The 17716-nt window shown below is 37.6% G+C and overlaps 1 protein-coding gene across 7 annotated transcripts in view; it reads left to right on the top strand.

The window, feature by feature from the left end:
• Positions 1 to 17716, top strand: part of PITPNC1 (phosphatidylinositol transfer protein cytoplasmic 1) — a 378124-nt gene that overhangs the window by 15403 nt on the left and 345005 nt on the right. The window contains exon 1 of one of the 7 annotated variants that reach the window (XM_072645456.1): positions 446 to 3404. The exons of 5 other annotated variants lie outside the window; for them this stretch is intronic. The gene's annotated coding sequence lies outside the window, so the exon portion shown is untranslated. Of the gene's footprint in view, positions 1 to 445; positions 3405 to 4940; positions 15778 to 17716 lie in introns of those variants that run through there. One more of the 7 variants, XM_072645457.1, reaches the window with a different exon arrangement.

Genomic DNA, 17716 nt, shown 5'->3' with positions numbered 1-17716 from the left:
TGTCTCATTTTGCACCCTAAATTTATTATTTACTTCTCTGTTTGGAGAGCAATAGCAAGATTCATCACTGATTCTTGGGGAACTGTGGTTGGTTATTTTGTTGATCGGTGTTTTTAAGTCTTTCAAAGTTGTCTGTTTAAAAGGAGTAAGGGAGGAACAATAGAAGGAGATTGAGGATTTGAGAAAGGAATGGGGCTAATGATTGAGCATGCAATGTGCTGGAGAACATGAGAAATTATGAAATGAAGTACACATGTAGAGGCAAGGCTAGACAGGAAGCATTAGTAAGCGCTTACTGCGTGGCATGCACTGTGCTAAATTCTGGAATATAATAAATACAAGCCCCAAAGAAAGTCAGCCCTTGTCCTCAATGAGTTTACTTTTTGATGGGGGAGGATGATACATAAAAGGGACTTGAAGAGCACAGGGGAGGAGGGGTTGGGGGGGAAGTATAGTCTGGGACATAGAGTTAATGAAATCCAGAAAGTCAGTGGTAGAGGCTGGAAAAGAATAAAAATTGGCCAGCCTGGGTTCTCCAAAATGGAGGCTCTGGGAGGAACTCATCATTGGGAGAATGGGGGAGTAGAAGGGTTGACTGGCCTTGACAAATAGAAGGGCAACCTCTTTTTCAGAGACTTATCCAAAAAGACCAAGGCCATTGGGAATAAGTGGAAGTAAGAACTTTATATGACTGAGTTGTCTTTGTTATAAAAATGCTCTTTATTGACTTACAAATACTGAATCTAAAGCTCATTAAGATTTTGACATCAAATACTAATGTGAGTCATTCGCTTTTCTCCTGCAGTCTTGTCTAAAGAGGGCTATTCTTAAATTCAGGTTCCTTTCTTCCCTACCCTCTTTGACCTAGGCAGGAAGTAAATGTTATCTCCAAATTGGTGACTAACACACGAACATGGTAAAATTCATAAAATGACTCTTCTTCCCTTTCACCTTTTCTCCCTTTTAAATTTGGGTGAATCATGACCTTCTGGCATTCTCAATGTTTCTGAGTAAGGAACAGCCATAATCTCTTAATTCCTCTTGTGTTCTTTTGATTGTCATTAGTGGATTGTTTTATCCAACCTCCCCTTCCCCAAGCCTGAATCATGCAGAGAAATAAGGCTGACCAGACATTTATTTGATGACAGCCTATGTCTAAGTAGCCTGTGGGCAGCTAACCTTCCAAGAATTCCTTATTTACTATGCAGTTTGCTCATACTGTTCATTGGATTAGAGCCAGATACTTAACATCTGAGAAATCATTAATAGCCTGAGAAATCATTGTGGTAGGCAAGTGTTTCCATGGTTTTCTACAGATTCAGCAACCCAACATTTGTGTAGGGAGGAAGGTGCTTTGACTGGTGAATAGAACGGTCATTCCTTTTCGGTTGTGCTCAACCTTTGTGTGGGTGGGATATTCCTTCTCAGCTCCAAGCTTTCAGCTCCAAGCTACAAGAAAATTTGAGTCCTCATTTGACCTCAGACACTTCACTAGTATCTGCCTCTGTCTGCCTCAGTTTCCATGTTGTTCACTTGTTTTTCAGTAGTATGTCATGTTAGACTCTTTGTCACCCCATTTGGGATTTTCTTGGCAAATATACTAGAGTGGTTTGCCATTTCCTTCTCTAGATCATTTTACAGATGAGGAAACTGAGGCAAACAGGGGTAAATGATTTACACAACTCTTAAGTGTCTGAGGCCAGATTTTAACTCAGGAAGATGAGTCTTCCTGATTCCGGACCTGGTACCTGATCTACTTTGCCACCTAGCTGCCTCAGTTTCCTTAAATGTAAAATGGGGATGATAAAAGCACCTAACATCTTGGATTGTTGTAACGATCTAATGAGATATTTGAAAAGCCCTTAGCTTTGTGCCTAGCAATTAGTAGGTGCTTAATTAATGCTTATTTCCTTCATTCTTTCCTTTTAAATCTGCCTTGGCAAAAAAAGGAAGGTGCCTGAGGCAACTTCCTCTCAAAAGCTAACTCAAGCCTTCTTACAAATCTTTTCCCATCAGCATTGCTGACTAACTCATTTGCATCTAGATGTGGGTTAGGATTCTTTTATTATTCCCTACTTTTGGGAAGCTATAAACATATGAATCAATATAATAATTTTTGTTCATCTTGATCCTCCAGCTGGAATTTTCCAGCATTTAGACCAGGGCTTGCTTACATTTGAGTACGCCTGGTGAAGTTTATGGGCCCCTCCTCAAAATAATATTTTTTAATGCATAAAGTAAAATATATAGGATTACAAAGGAATTGAAATGCTGTTACAATTTTTTTTAAATGGTCACAGACCTTAAATAGCAATAAATAGAGAATTTCTCTCCCTTTGTTGACTAAACCAGACTGTCAGGTCTCAACTCCACCAGGCATTTTGTTCGTCACCTCTAAACTTAACTTATCACCATGCTGCAACTCAAGCTTTAACTGACACCCCTTGCCTCTGCCTCCTTTCCCTTTTGATTTAAGGGCTAGAGGGTGGAATACTAAACTCCTCCCTATGACTTCCTATATAGATGGTAGAAACTACACTTTTTTGCTCCCTCCACCTTTTACCTGCTGTTCTGATTTCCACTCAATGGAACAAGATAACCCTTTACCAGGTGCCTCCTGGGCTCCGCCTCCTGTCTCCCCCACCCTTCTTTTGTTGTCTTGTCTCCCCTCAGTAGATTGTAAACTTCTTTAGGGCCAACAGACTGCCTTTCTTTTTTAAATTATATCCTCTGCACTTTGTTCTGAACCTGGCCTATAGTGGGTAGGCATTTAATAACTATTTATTGGATTGGATATATGTGTGTTTTTATGTACACATTCTATATGTTTGTCTGTCGATATAAAATTTCCTGATCTATTGTCTTGTATGCTTTACCATTTATGGCCTCTCTCACAGATGCATTTACCCTAAGAACACTCAAATTAGTAATACAGTGAATGGCCATATTTTTAAAGAGAAAAATGCCTAAAAACAAGGAGAAGAAAGCACAGCAAACTTAAGGGAACCAGGATTCAGGATACAAAGTTCAGCGATCTCTTGGGTGAACCTAAGAATAGGAGGAAAATGAGGGATGGGAAAAGTAAAGAGTCACCAGTTTTGCTCTCAGCCACTAGTAGGGCTACAGTCAGGGGCATGCTGCTGAGGGTAAAAGTTTAACCACCTGATCTCTGGCCCCACTTGAAATGCTTCAAAGTTTAATCTGCCTTATTAACACTTCCTTAAATCTACAAAACAAATCTTAAATCTACAAACTGTTTGTAGACTCTGCTGAGGTGTAAATGCTCATGCTGAAAATTGACAATTGACCCTTTGGCTCCAGCTGGCTCCAACATATCCCCTGACTGTAGTTAGTTTACATCAGTTCTGAATGGTGGCCTTCTCTCCCTTGCCAGCTCCCTTTAGGTAAGGATGGTTGCTTTGGCTGAGGTAACCCTTAACCTCTACCCTTGGTATCTTTTCTTTCTCACCTGGGTTCTCCTCTTCTCCCTTTCATAGGAAATGGGAGGGGCTGAGTTCTCTAGGGGCTCAAGAAGATAACCATTGTGGAATTCCTGTCTGCCCACATCCGGTTACATTCACATATAAGAAAATGTGACTCGGACAGTGAGAGAGAGATTTTATGTAGTCGAATTTCTGAGTTAATTCCCTTTTTAGTTTTCCTGATTGTTCTGGCTTAACAGAGGAAACAGACTTTTCTAGTATTAACCAGAGAATGCAGCAATATTTTCTTATGTCATCGTTAATGTTGAGAACACTAGTCCAGGGGTTCTTGACTTTTTTGAGGTCGTGCATCCCTTTGAGGGCCTGTTCAAACCTATGGACCCCTTCTCAGAACAATATATTTAAATGCATAGGATTACATAGGAAATCAAAGGTTAGTGTGAAAATAAAGATATAATTTTTTCCCATCTAGATTCTTAGACCACTGCCACTCTCATCTATCAATGGACCGTTAGGGGTCCATGGATCTCAAGAGCACCTAGCATAGTCTAACCCCTTTTGCTAAAATGTTTCTAATCGTATACATAGAGGTAGTGATTTTTTTCGTATAATTGCTGTTTTTAAAGTATCATGCTCAAACTTTCCTAAAGGGGATTTTAAAGGGTCCGTTGGAAACTGGAAAACTGGCACTGGTATTATGCATTGTTTCTCTGAAATTCCACCGTCTTTCTGTCTTGCAAATGAAGAGTGAGTTTGGTGCCTTGGCTGATCCAGTTACATTGTCTCATATCAGAAGACCTTGGCTGCACCTGACCTTTCAGTAAGCTCACCATTATATACTTTCATAAAGCAATCAGGCTCACTGATGTGTCATGACAGCACTCATATTCCAGGAAGATACTGAAGTGATGAATTCTGTTTATAAACCCTGTGTTTCGGAACATCCATTTCTGAACTGCATCCACAGTATCTAGAATTTTGGAGCTGCAAAAGACCTTGCAGGATTTATCCCAATGCCCTCATTGTTCAGAGGAAGAGACCCAGAGGGAAGTTACTTTTACAAGGTCACTGTAAGTATTCTGGAACTGAGAGCTCCTGGGTTCCAGGCAGACCTCCCTCACTGTGCCACCCATTGGCTCAAGGGAATGGCAGACAAAGCATCCTTAGCAGTTGAGCTTTCTTCAGTGAGAAAGTCACTTTCCTCTTTGAAAGGGCCTTTTGTGATTTATGTATCAAAAGAGAAGGGGACAGCTACATGGCACAGTGGATAGAGCACCAACCCTAGAATCAGGAGAATCTAAGTTCAAATCCCCAGCCTCAGACACTAACTAGCTGCGTGACCCTGGGCAAATCACCGAATTGCCTCAACCCTCCCCACCCCCCGAAAAAAGAGAAGGTACCTCCTTTCTATTTTGAGGTTGGTTCTATTAAGTGCACTAAAGGACATTGACTTTTAAAAACGCTATCAAACTGGGGAACATGTTTGTGGAATGTATTGAATTCAGTTCAACACCTGCATCTTTGTAAATACTGCCTATTTTTAACCAGGATCTTGTTTTAATCACATTCAGATGACATCTTAAAACTTTAAGCTCTTCCTGCACTTAGGGAAATTTATCCTTTTTAGTGTAGAGATATGTGGTCAGATGGTAAAGTAATGGAGCTATTTTAATAAACATACAAAAACCCCTCATCTCTCCAAGCTAGTGTTGTCCTTCAAAACAGTCACCTTCAGAGGCTGCTATCGCTCAAAATATTTTTGGAATCTCTTCCAGAGACACATTACAAGCTACTTCAGTGCTTATGACCTCATCCTTATGGCTACTACCTCTACAGGTGGAGATCACAATCTATCCATCCATTCTCATCCTGTACGGTTCTTGTGTATGTCCTCTCATGAATCTTCCAGAGCCTATCCATGCCTTGTGCTGGAGTGTTTTCTTGTTGTCTTTTAATGTTTTGTGGGGGTGAAGAGCTGTTACTCTTTACTCTTGCTGTGTGACTAACCTGTCTCTTTTTCCCATCATACATGCCTTGGATGAAAAGGTCTTTTATGCTACTTCTTTCATGCAAGCTGTTGATAATATGTGGCAGACTCCTTAAACATTCCTATATGTTTCCTTTGCCTTTTGTACCACAAGCCATTTTGACTATCTGCTGTGATTATTTGACTGGAAGTCATAGAACTTCACTTGGAAAATATCAGAATTAAGAAATGGGCTTTGATCCAGGGACTGGATCACAATGAACACAATCATAAAACACTTTTCCCACAAATAAAGTCAGATCTAAGTAAGTGGAAAAGCATCAGTTGCTCATGGGTAGGCCAAGCTAATATAATAAATATGACAATTCTACCTTAATTAATTTACTTATTCAGTGCCATACCAGTCAAACTACCAGATAATTATTTTCTAGAGCTAGAAAAATAATATCAAAAACAAATGGGCTTTGGTCTCAGGGAGTAGCCTGAGATCATTGCAAATGCTTTATAATTTTCCAAATAAAGTCTAGCCTGCTTCTTTCTGCCTTTCCTGTTCAGTTGTAGGCCCAGTTCCTTGTCCATCCACAGTGCCTGTCCTAACATTTCTCTTTCTCTCTTTCTCTTCCTATCTCTCTCTGTCTCTGTCTCTCTCTCTCTCCCTCCACCTTAACTAAATGGATTGCCTGTCCTACTGAATATAATGATTTTATCACTAGGCATTCTTTATCCACTTAGATTTTTATGTGTGGATTACTACACCAGTCTCTTTTGAGTGGCTATTGCATTTCATTGAAGACATCTTATAATATTCTGAGGCTTGATATAATCAGTAACTACTGACCCAGACAAATAATCCACCAGTCACCTCCTGAAAGAAACTTAAAAATGAGAACTCCCAGGAATATGACAGTTAAAATTTAGAGCTTCCAGATCAAAGAAAAAATAATACAAGTATTGAGAAAGAAAAAAATTCAATAATAGGGAACCACATTAAGATTTAAAGGCCGCCACTTTAAAGAAGTAAAAATATGGAAAACAACATTCCAAAAGACAAAAAATAATAATCCCATAATTAAGAAAAATGCAGAAAAACTGAATATAATCCCACATGGAAAAAATTGAACCTTTAATAAAACAAAGGACTTTGAAACATTTCTGATGAAAAGATTAGAAGTGAACAGAAACTTTGAAATATAAATATAGGAGTAAAGAGAATTATAAAAAGGTAAATATTAATGAGCAATCAGAAGACTTTATAAAGATGAAGTGTTTGTATTCTAATGGAGTGTCAGGAGATGATACCCCTAAGAACTACAATGTCCTTATTGTTGTTCAGTCATGTCCAACTCTTCATGACCCCATGTGGTGTTTTCTTGACAAAGACACTGAAGCGATTTGCCATTTTGTCCTCTAGCTCATTTTACAGATGAGAAAACTGAGGCAAACACGGTTAAGTGACTTGCCCAGGGTCTGACTTACACTTGTAAGTGTCTGAGGTCAGATTTGTACTGACAAAGATTAGGGTTTCTGACTCCAGGCCTGCTACACTTTTGCCACCTAGCTGCCCAGTGTCCTAGAAGGAGTCAAGTAATATGGGAGACTGGGGGTCATTTTATGTTTTGATGATCTTAAAAGAGGAAAGGAAATGGGGAAGAGGATACATTAGGGAAGAAAAAGGGAGAGTCAAGGGCAGCATTTCTTATCTCACAAAATTGAGGGAATTGAGGGACAGTAGTAGAATTCTACACAAATAAGGAATGTGTAGGCAGAGTGGGTATCACTTGAACCTCATCTTGAACTGAAGTGAACAGAACATTGTCAGAACAATTTTGAAAAACATAAGTATTCTGACCAATGCAGTTATAAACCGTAATTACAAAGGATCCATAATTTAGAATACTGCCTACCTCCTAAAAGAGAGGTGATGGAATAGATACACAGAGTGAGACACACATTTTTGGACCTGAACAGTCTTAGAATTTTTTTTTGCTTAACTATGCGTATTTGTTCCAAGAATTTTGTTTTTCCTTTTTCTTTTCTAGAGGAGGGAGGAAGAGAGGGGAGTTATTTATTAATTGAAAAAAATTTTTAAAAGAATTCATCTTGTATTGCTTGTGCAAGGCGTGTGTGTGTGTGTGTGTATGTGTATGAGAAAGAGAGAGAGAGAATTTAAGTATAATATAGTGGGTCCATGTAGTGTAAAGAACCTTGGATTTACTCAGAATAAGTGGGTTCAGATCTTGACTTGCCGCTTTATCAACTTCGTGACCTTGGATAAATCAATTAACCTCTCTGATCCTTAGGTTCCTTATCTTTATAGGTGGAATCTAAATTAGATTACACCTTCCATCCCTAAATCCTATAATATAGCAGATGCTTGCCAAAGGTGTTCACGAGTCCAGTGCAGAATCTGAATGGAAGAGAAATTCACTATAGATAGTAACATCCTCCAGATGCTCTTATTTGCATATGACATTTTACTTACAAGCTGCACAGACATATACAAATCAGTCTTGTTACTATATAATGGTGCTTTGTTTTGACCAAAAATATATTTCCCAGTTTGATCTCTACTTTTATTCACTAGCTTTGGCTATAAATGATTTCTGGGCTGTTTAAAAAAAAGAATCATAATCACCCTCTGTGGATGAACGTTTGTCACCAGTGAATGCATTTATTTTTTTTAAAGAAAATGCTGCTAATAGCTGTCAAAAGAATTGAGAGGAGTTCCCAAACTGTTTTGGGTTGTAGCAGCATTGTTGGTCTATAAGCAGAGGCATTGTGGTGTAGAGCTGAATTTGGAGGCAGTCACCTAGGACAAGAGGTTAAAAAAACTCCCTGGGCCTCAATTTCCTCATTGGTAAAATGAAAAATTTGGTTTAGTTCTTAATCTTTTGTGTGTGTGTGTATTGGCAATCTGGTGAAGCCTATGGACTCCTTTTCATAATAATGTTTTTATATACATAAAATAAAATGTATATGATTACAAAGGAAACCAAAGTTTTCCAAAGGTTAGAAAAAATAAAGATGTAAATTTTGTCACATCCAAATTCCTGGATGTTCTCCTACCCCCGCAATGATGGATTAGATAATCTCTAAAATACTTCTCTGCTCTAAATTTTTGATCCTTTTAAGGGCATAGGACTCACTTGAAAATTTCCTCAGTTTTCAGTATCTTTTACTTACTTAGAAAGAAAAATGAACTTATACGTTACAGAAATATTTTCTATAAAAGGTTTTCTGTTAAAGTAGAAGCCAGGAAATTCAGAACCCCTTCCCCCATTATATCCCAATCCCTGCTGTATACTAATCAGGGACAAACCAACATTCTGTTGTTCTTGTTCAGTCTTGTTGGACTCTTCATGACTCCATTCGGGATTTTCTTAAAGAGATACTAGAGTGGTTTCCTATTTACTTTTCCAATTCATTTTACAGATGAGGAAACTGAGGCAAACTGGCTTAAATGACTCCCCCAGAGTCTCACAGCTAGGATTTGAACTCAGATCTTCCTGACTTCAGGCCCAGTATTCTATCCACAACACTACCTAGCTGCCCTGAAAAAATCAGCATTATAGGGCATTTATTAATCTATTCTCTTCTGAAAATTTGTTAAAATTTAATAATCATAATGCTTTATAGTTTACAAAGCACATTCACATGCATAATTTCATTTGACCTTCAAAACAACCCTGTAAGGTTGGCAGGACAGTTATTTTTCCATTTTTACAATAATGGAACTGGATTTCAGAGATGTTAAGTAATTTACCTAAGGTCACACAGAGCAGAGACTCAGAAACAGATCTTCTGATTCCCAAGCTGAGTATTTTTTACCTTTCATACCTCATTGCCTTTTTTTGGGAGAGGGGTGGGAGTTGTGGAAGGTGTGAGAAATGTTTATCTCTGGATTCTTTTGGACTGAATTCTGTCCTCATACTTCCTGAAGTTTATTTAAGATAGGAAGAATATAGTTCATATTAGCTATACATTGGTCCATTAATAACATAATTATCTCTGTTTATCTCTTTTTCAAAAAGTAAAATTTTTATAGATGTCTTTTTTTTAACACATAGTTTTTTCCAGGATTCCTCTCAATACCTCTACCAGAGAGGCATCCCATCTAATAAATAGCGCTTTTTAAAGACAGGAAAAAGAAGAGGGAAAGAAATCAATAAAACTGATCCATACACTGAAAAGGTCTGAAAGTAAGTGCAACGTGGTACAGACCTGTGGACCTCACACTTCCTTGTAGGGCTAGATGGGTGGGCTGTCTTCTCAGTGTATATGTCTTCCAACAAAAATTCACAGAAAACTTTCTACTCACCCAACTTAATAGTTGCAAAATATCTCTTAGCTCAATTCCATTGCATAAAGGAACCTGCCATTTTTGCAAGCTATTGCCTGGCACTATTATAGGGAAGGGAGGGGGGAGTTGAGAAAAATGGAAGCATCATTGTTTCCATTTCCATTCCAGTCTGAGAACTATTTTCCACTGTTGACACTGTGACAAGTGTCGTATCTTTTTTGGGAATGGGGAGAGGAGGGGAAACCCTAGTCCTCCTTTGGTAGGAAAACTGCTTGAGATCTTTCTGTACCTTTTGACTTGGAAGAGCCCAAAGAGGAGCAGCTGTTGGGAGACAAATTCACATGTGACTGACTGTTCAGAATAGGACTCTGGTAAAGTTCCAGGCTAGGATTTGTGCCCCAGACCCCTTTTGTGGCACTGTTTAGAACGTGGGACATTTGTTTGTAAAACAGGCAATCACCAGTTGTCCTCTATAGCTTGTTTGCATGTTAGTTCTTTGGAGAACCCATTTTTCCATAGAAAACAGTGAATGAATATTGCGAATTTTTTCCAGACTAACCCCCGCCTAAAACCTATTTAGCTTCTGACCTATCTGAAATATTATGCATCTTGGATGAAAAATTATAGAAAATAATATTATTGCCATGTTAATAATCAGAACAGAAAATAATAGTAAAATAAAATTTAAAAATCAAATATGAAGTCATTCTTTTTTCCTCATATTATAGTCAGTATTCAGAAGGAAGATAGTTTAATTAGAAGAGGTTGAGGATGCAGTTAGAGACTGGTGGAGATTCCAAAGAAGACTTTTGGGAGTATTGAAAGGTTTTAGGGTTGATTGCTCCTGGTTTTTCTTAGGAGGAATTTCTCTTTAAAACTCAGAGATTTTCTTATATGTGTGTGAATGTGTATGTATACATATGGAAACATTGTTATGTAAGTATGTATCTATATATGAACACATACACATGTATACTCACATATATGTGTATGCGTGTATATGTCTAGCACTTACCCTAATCTTGTGATTATCATCCATGATAATCAGTTTCTCAGTTCATACATGATACTAAAGAATGAGGGAAGTCTTATCTTAAAGTAAACAGTTAAGAGTTGAAAAAGACAGAATAGTATAAGGATGAGAATGTGTCTGTAGGTGCCAGGAAGAGATTGCCTAAAGTGGAATTACCTGGGAGGGGGTGGGCAACAAAAAAAAAGTGGTGGGAAAGAGATTTGGGGTCTGATATGCCCCAAGCTCCGTGGTTGGTTGTACCATCCGTCAAGACAGCTGTGTTGTTGAGATAGTAAGGATGGTGGAGATAGAAAGGCCTTGGGATAGGTATAGAGACCTACAACCATTTATTTGTATTCTACCTTCTTCCCCTCCCCAGAAGAGAAGCTCCTTGAGGCCAGTAATTGCTTTTTACCTTTTTACCTCGTCTGGACATCCCAGTGTCCAGAATAGCGCCTTGCACAGTGTATGCATTTCATTCTTTTGGACTGGATTAGATAGATGCATGAGGTCACCAGACAAGATTTTCTTAGGGCTGAAGTTTTTTGTTCAGGAGGTGTCTATATTTTAAGTGACCCTCAAAGGGTAGGTGATATCCAAGCAACATTAGTGCCTTTCTGATATATTCAGATTTAAAGGTCTTTTTGTTACATCTTGCAGCAACTTAGCACTTTAAAAAACAGCCCAACGGTTAAGTCCCAGCACCCACCAAAATTGTTGTGGGTTTTATTTCTTGCGCGTTTTTTACTTTTTGTGCTATTTTTCCATGGTAGCTGTCATGACGATAAAGCAGAGGGTAAAAGTGGTTTTGTAGGTGTTTGACAAGGGCCAAGGAAATCAACCACACCTTTTGGTCACTGAAGATGGTTTTTTTAAACAACAAAATGTGGTTATGTAATTTTTTCACTTACATGCAAGGGCTTCAATTGATAGATGCTTTCAAAATTGTTTATGTAGTTTATGAAGAAAATTGTGTCCAAATTGGAAAGTCCCTATTTTGGGGTTGTGTTGGGCAGAAACTTGGGCATAAATTGTTTTTTAAATTAACTTTTTGAACAATATAATTTAAGATGGGCTCTTGACTTATGATTTCATTTTCCTGGATGAAGAAACTCCCTCTATAACAATGCAGGTAAGCACCTTCTCTGCAGCTTATGGCTAATATGTATCAGAAGTGGGACTTGAACTCAGCTCTTCATGGCTTTTAGACCAACTCTGTATATACATTCTTCCTCTAAGTATGATTTATAGCTTCACAAAGATGGAAGTTACTCATGTGTCCAGGAATGGAGAAATAATTCATTTGGACCCCTACTCTATTCCAATCAGTATTAATCAATTTGATATAATTCCATAAGGGTAGCAATTATAAGTTCTGCATATTAGACCCCAGAGCTGTGAGCTGCAGATTGTAAATCTGCTTGCTTAATCATAGCAAGCCTAGAGGCCATCTACCCTTGTTTCTCCTCCTTTTGGTGACCAAAACCAGGCAGTGACACAATGACATGGAAAGTCCCCCAACTTACTTTTTTACCTCTGGACCATTCTCTCTTATCGAATATGAGCAGGTGACCATCTTATGACCACTTAGTTGGTGAAGATGCCCCTTGCTTTGCCCAGCCTGAAACCCCCTATTACATACCATTTCTAGCTGATGCATCATTTTTTGGCCCTCAAAACAAGATCAGATTTTGTTCTTTGTGTAGTCTCCTCCTAAGGTTCAGGTATCAAATCTGGTATCAAATCTTTTAAAAATAAGGCCCTGGAAGAAGGGATGGCATCTCAGATCATGAGGAAGATCTGAAGTCCACTTCATTCATGTACCCTTTATTTATTATTTTTAAATTAAAAATGTTTTCTATTTATAATTAATTTATTTTTAGTTTTCAACATCCACTTCCATAAGATTTTTAGTTTTAAATTTTCTCCCCTTCCCTCTCCTTCCTCCTCCCCAAGATGGCATGCAATCTGATATAGGCTCCACTTATACATTTGTGTTAAACATATTTTCCCATTAGTCATGATGTAAAGAAGAATTAGAATTAATGGGTAGAAGCACTAGGAAGAAAAAACAAAGCAAAACAACAAAAGAAAAGGTGAACAAATAGACTCCAAAGTTCTTTCTCTGGACATGGATAGCGTTTTCCATTATGAGTCATTTGGAGTTGTCTGAGGTCCTTGTATTACTGAGAAGAGCTAAGTCTCTCAAACTCAGTCATTACACAATGTAGCTGTTACCCTGTAAAATGTTCTCATGGTTCTGCTCATTTCACTCAGCATCAGTTCATATAAATCTTTCCAGGTTTTTCTGAAGTCCACCTGCTCATCATTTTTTATGGTACAATAGTATTCCATTACATTCATATACTACAGCTTGTTCAGATGGGCATCCCCTCAATTTCCGATTCTTGGCCACCACAAAAAGAGCTACTATAAATGTTTTTGTACATGAGGGTCCTTTCCCTGTTTTTATGATCTCTTCGGGATACAGACCTAGAAGTGATATTGCTGGGTCAAAGGGTATGTACAATTTTATAACCCTTTGGGCATAGTTCCAGAATGGTTGGATCTACCACAACAACATCAGCAATGTATTAGTGTTCCAGTTTTTCCACATCTTCTTCAACATTTATCATCTTCCTGTTTTGTCACATTAGCCTGTCTGATAAATGTGATGTGGTGCCTCAGAGTTGTTTTGATTTTCATTTCTCTAATCAATAGTGATTTAGAGCATTTTTCCATATATCTATAGATAGCTTTAATTTCTTCCTCTGAAAACTGACTGTTCATATCCTTCAACCATTTATCAATTGGGGCATGATTTGTATTCTTATAAATTCAACTCAGTTCTCTCTGTATTTTGGAAATGAGGACTTTATCACAGGCTGTAAAAATTGTTTCCTAGCTTTCTGCTTCCTTTCTGATCTTGGTTGCATTGGCTTTGTTTGTGTAAAACCATTTCAATTTAATGTAATCAAAATAATCCATTTTGCATTTCAGAATGTTCTCTATCTCTTGTTTGGTCATAAATTCTCCCCATCTCCTGGACCCTTTAATAAAGTGCCTTGGCTCAGAACTCTGCCTCAGTCTCTTTTATTGTAGGTTGGACAATTTTAATTCCCATATTATTGGCACATGAGATAGGACTGTGATGCGTGAACCTCAGTCTTTTTAGGCTGGCCCCTAACCCTGCAAGGGACCCCAAAAGGAAGTGCACGCTAGGAGAAATTTTCACTGATGGCTCCCCGATGAATATCGGCCCTCAGAGTTTGGACTCCCCTCAGTGTCTGTACCTAAATTCTTTGAGTCTGAGGTTCAGTCTCTCTAAGCTGAAGACTGATGGATCTATCTGGATTTACCCTAAATTCATTTTCTTTAAGAAGGGTCCCTGATTGGACTAAGAGGGACTGTTTGAATTTGTGACTAATATGTAAATGTATAAGCTCTGGAGCACTCATTCTATTCTTATAAAAGTTATGTGGTCATAATTTTAACCTTTTGTACATAAGCTACTGTTTCTTTTTCTCTGTTTTTCTTACTTTCATTTTGTTAAGACTAGAGAGATTCAGTAGTGGAATTGCTTGTTCCTCATTTTCAGCCAGCTAGCCATCTAGCTAATTTTAAAACTTCCTGTTGGCAGGGTTAAAATAGTTGTTGTTGTCGTTGTTGCCTTTAAAACCTTTTATTAGAGATCAATTACATCATTGTTGTGATTAGTATAGAAATCTCTCAAACTAATTGAGGGGGAAATCATTTCAGTGGCTAATAGTGGGGTAAGGAATCCATCTAGAGAACCAGTCCCTGGATAGGTAGGGTTTGGGGCAGTGATTCCCAACTGGAGTGCTCTGACCACACCTTGAGGGAGCTGTGATTCTGTCCCGACCTGAGAGCCTTAGGGGAGAGATTCCCTCCCTCTACTGTAAACTGTCAAGGAGTGTGACCATTCTGGGAGCGATCCCATCCTCTTCTGACCTAAGAAGAAGGCTCATTTTAGTTTTACAGAGATGAGGAAAGGAAAAGGTTATTTTCACTTATATTTACTTAGGATTGAGGTAGTCACTGACAATCAAAGCTAAATTTTTAGGAAGTTTGAAAGGAAAGTAGATACAAATTTTGCTGAATATTCACTTATAAAAGCCCTTTAGGCCCTAGTTAACTGGTCTTTGGACCCTAGAGGGCAAGTGCAGAAATTAAGAAATGGAAGTTTTGGAGAATTTGCCAAAAAGAATCTCTGGATTATAGTGTTACCTATAGGAAAAGGACTTCCAGGAGGAAGGTGCTCACAGGTGGATAGAAGGTAGAACTCAGGCAGATAGAAGATTGCCTCGCAGAATTCCTAATCAAAGGGGGCCATCTCTAGCGTCTTCATTGGGGAACTTCTTAGTTGGAATAAGCCAAAAGACTGGTACCTTGGGAATCTAATCCAATTCTCTCAGGAGAAGTTCCTCTGAGGAGTGCCATTCCTGGTCAGGATACCCATAGGAGATATGGAGTCAGGCATAAGAGGAGAAATGCATCCCCCAGGAATCCCCTTTGGGACAAGAGTGGACTTCCTGTCCAGGATAACTAAAGAAAGAGCTACTAAACTGTGTATATTTTGGTTTGAGAATATGAAGCGTTTAGGGGATTGTTTTGGCCAAAGCATAGAACTTGATTACTTAGAAAGTTATGGAATTTTATTGAATAATCTCCCAAATCAGCTTAGAATAGATAAATTGTTGATATTGCTAAATTCTTCATCAATCTCAAGTTGATGGTTTTTTTCCTGATTGTACTTGGGTAAAAAGTCTAGAAGAATGGAACTTTAACCAGCTCTTCTACCTATTAGGGACTAGTTCAAAATACAAAGGGCACTTTAAATGAGTGACCCGATTGGCAACTTAGACTAAAGCAATTTTGTATTGTTACTAAATGACATTTTTGATGAGTGTACAACAGAATTAACATAATTAGGAAACAGAAGAATTATCCTGGGATGACAGCAGGACCCCAGCCACAAGATGGTTAAAAAATCCATACTTAATAGAGGAGATAGGTAAGATCTTGACTTCAAAATCTCCTAGAGAAAAACTTAGGAGTTTAGGCCCAATTTGATGTTGTGTCTTTTTTCTTTATGTTCTGTGTGTGTTCATTTTGTAAATGTTGAAACTAAGTTCAGGAATAGTGAGTTCCTTACTTCAGATGGAAAGGGATCCTATACAGTTAGGAAAATCTTTAAAAGAATGAGATAAATGTCTGTTTTGTCTATGTGATTCGTGCTTTGTCTATGTGATTCGTGCTTTGTACTAACCCATAGCCAGCAAATGTTTTACCTGTTCCTTTTCCTTTGGCATGATCAACCAAAAGAAACAAGCTGTTAAAAGAAATAAAAATAAAGTTTTACAAAAGACTTACAAAAGGACAAATCTGTTTTTTTCCTCTGTTTCCAACACTGGCCATGTTGGAGATTGCTGAGATGAAAGAAATTAATTGAAAACTAATATACAAAAAAAAAGTTTAGAAACCAAATTTGTGAGAGATGACTAATTAAATTTCTTTCTTTTCTAAATTATAATTTGGATGTCTTTATAGTATTTTGATGACCAAATAAATGAAAACAAAATATTCACAGATCAATTTCTCCTTAAAAGGACCTTTAAAATGACTAGAGATTGATTTAAAGCTGTAGTTTGAATTTTAAGAACTGCCTTATTAGTCATTAGATATGTTCAGGAGAAATTCAGTGAAATAGGCATTCAAGGAAATGTTAAAATAAGAAAAATTCAGGAAATAGTATATGTGATTTTAGAATAAAACTCTTGTGAGCTTCAATAATTTCACACCTCTGAATTTAAAAGGGAAACACATTTGCTAAGCCTGAAGAAGTTTCAGCTAGCCAATCTCTAAGTCTGAAGTTTTGGGGTATCAGTCTGTGAAATTGGTTTCAATTTTAGTGTAGAATAAAAGTGTACTTTAAAAATGTACTTAAAGTTGGTATAAGTTTATTACAGGAAGGAATTTTCATTATTAGAAGGCAATTTTAGTACATCTTCAGAAAAGAATAAAAGTGGGAAGAACTGGGGTTCATTAGCCTTCTGTTGTTTCCTGCTTTTAAACAACCAATCTGAGAGCACCAGGCAAGTCCTGATTGGGACTCCTGAATGAAGGTGAATCCCAAAGTGCTCCCAGAAAAAGGAGACTTGTTTTGAAATCAGAAAGTAACTGAAGGTAAGAGAAATTTAATGATATTATTGAAGTTTAAATCAATTGCTCAGGTAAATGATAACACAGTATGACTTGTGTTGAAATCAGCTGGTTAGTGAAAATAATTCAGATTGTACAAATAAGGCTGTAGTAAGTTAGGGAAAGAAGTCTTGAAGACAGACTTAAGTATATACATATATACATACATATATGTACATATACATACATACATATACACACATACATATATATGAAAGATGTAGGAATAAATTCAGTGCATACACACTTAATTGAGGGTGCTCAGATTACAGAAGATCAAATTAAACTGAAATTTTGAGTGGGAAAAGCAGAACTTGCAAATTATTTACTGATATCTGTGACATTCCTGTGCCATACCTGGGGTTTGGTTGATCCCCTGGGCACTGTCAAAACAACTGGATACTTTTCCAGTTTAAAAGAGGTTAACTTGAGGAGATGGATGCTTTCTTCTCCAGTTATCCTGCTTCTGAAAATCTGACACTTTACAATGAGGAACTTGTTGTACTGGGTTGTTTTTGAGTCTACTTGCCTATCATTTACAAAAAACTATGTAATTGTAACATTCTAATTGCTCAAAAGCTCTTAAAGAAATTGGTATGAAATGTACATTTGTAATCACCAAAGAACGAAAAGGGGGTTTAATCAGAGGAATTAAGCAAGTAGAAGAAAGACAGAGTAGTGTTGCATAAGGAAATAAGAAAAGTTAAGAATGAGTAGACGGCTGAAGAAAGTTGGAGTCTGTTTGTGCTGAC

This window comes from Notamacropus eugenii, chromosome 2, assembly GCF_028372415.1.
Source record: "Notamacropus eugenii isolate mMacEug1 chromosome 2, mMacEug1.pri_v2, whole genome shotgun sequence".
NCBI lineage: Eukaryota > Metazoa > Chordata > Mammalia > Diprotodontia > Macropodidae > Notamacropus > Notamacropus eugenii.
Note: the sequence above shows the minus strand (reverse complement) of the source record. Positions and strands in the feature narration are given on the sequence as shown.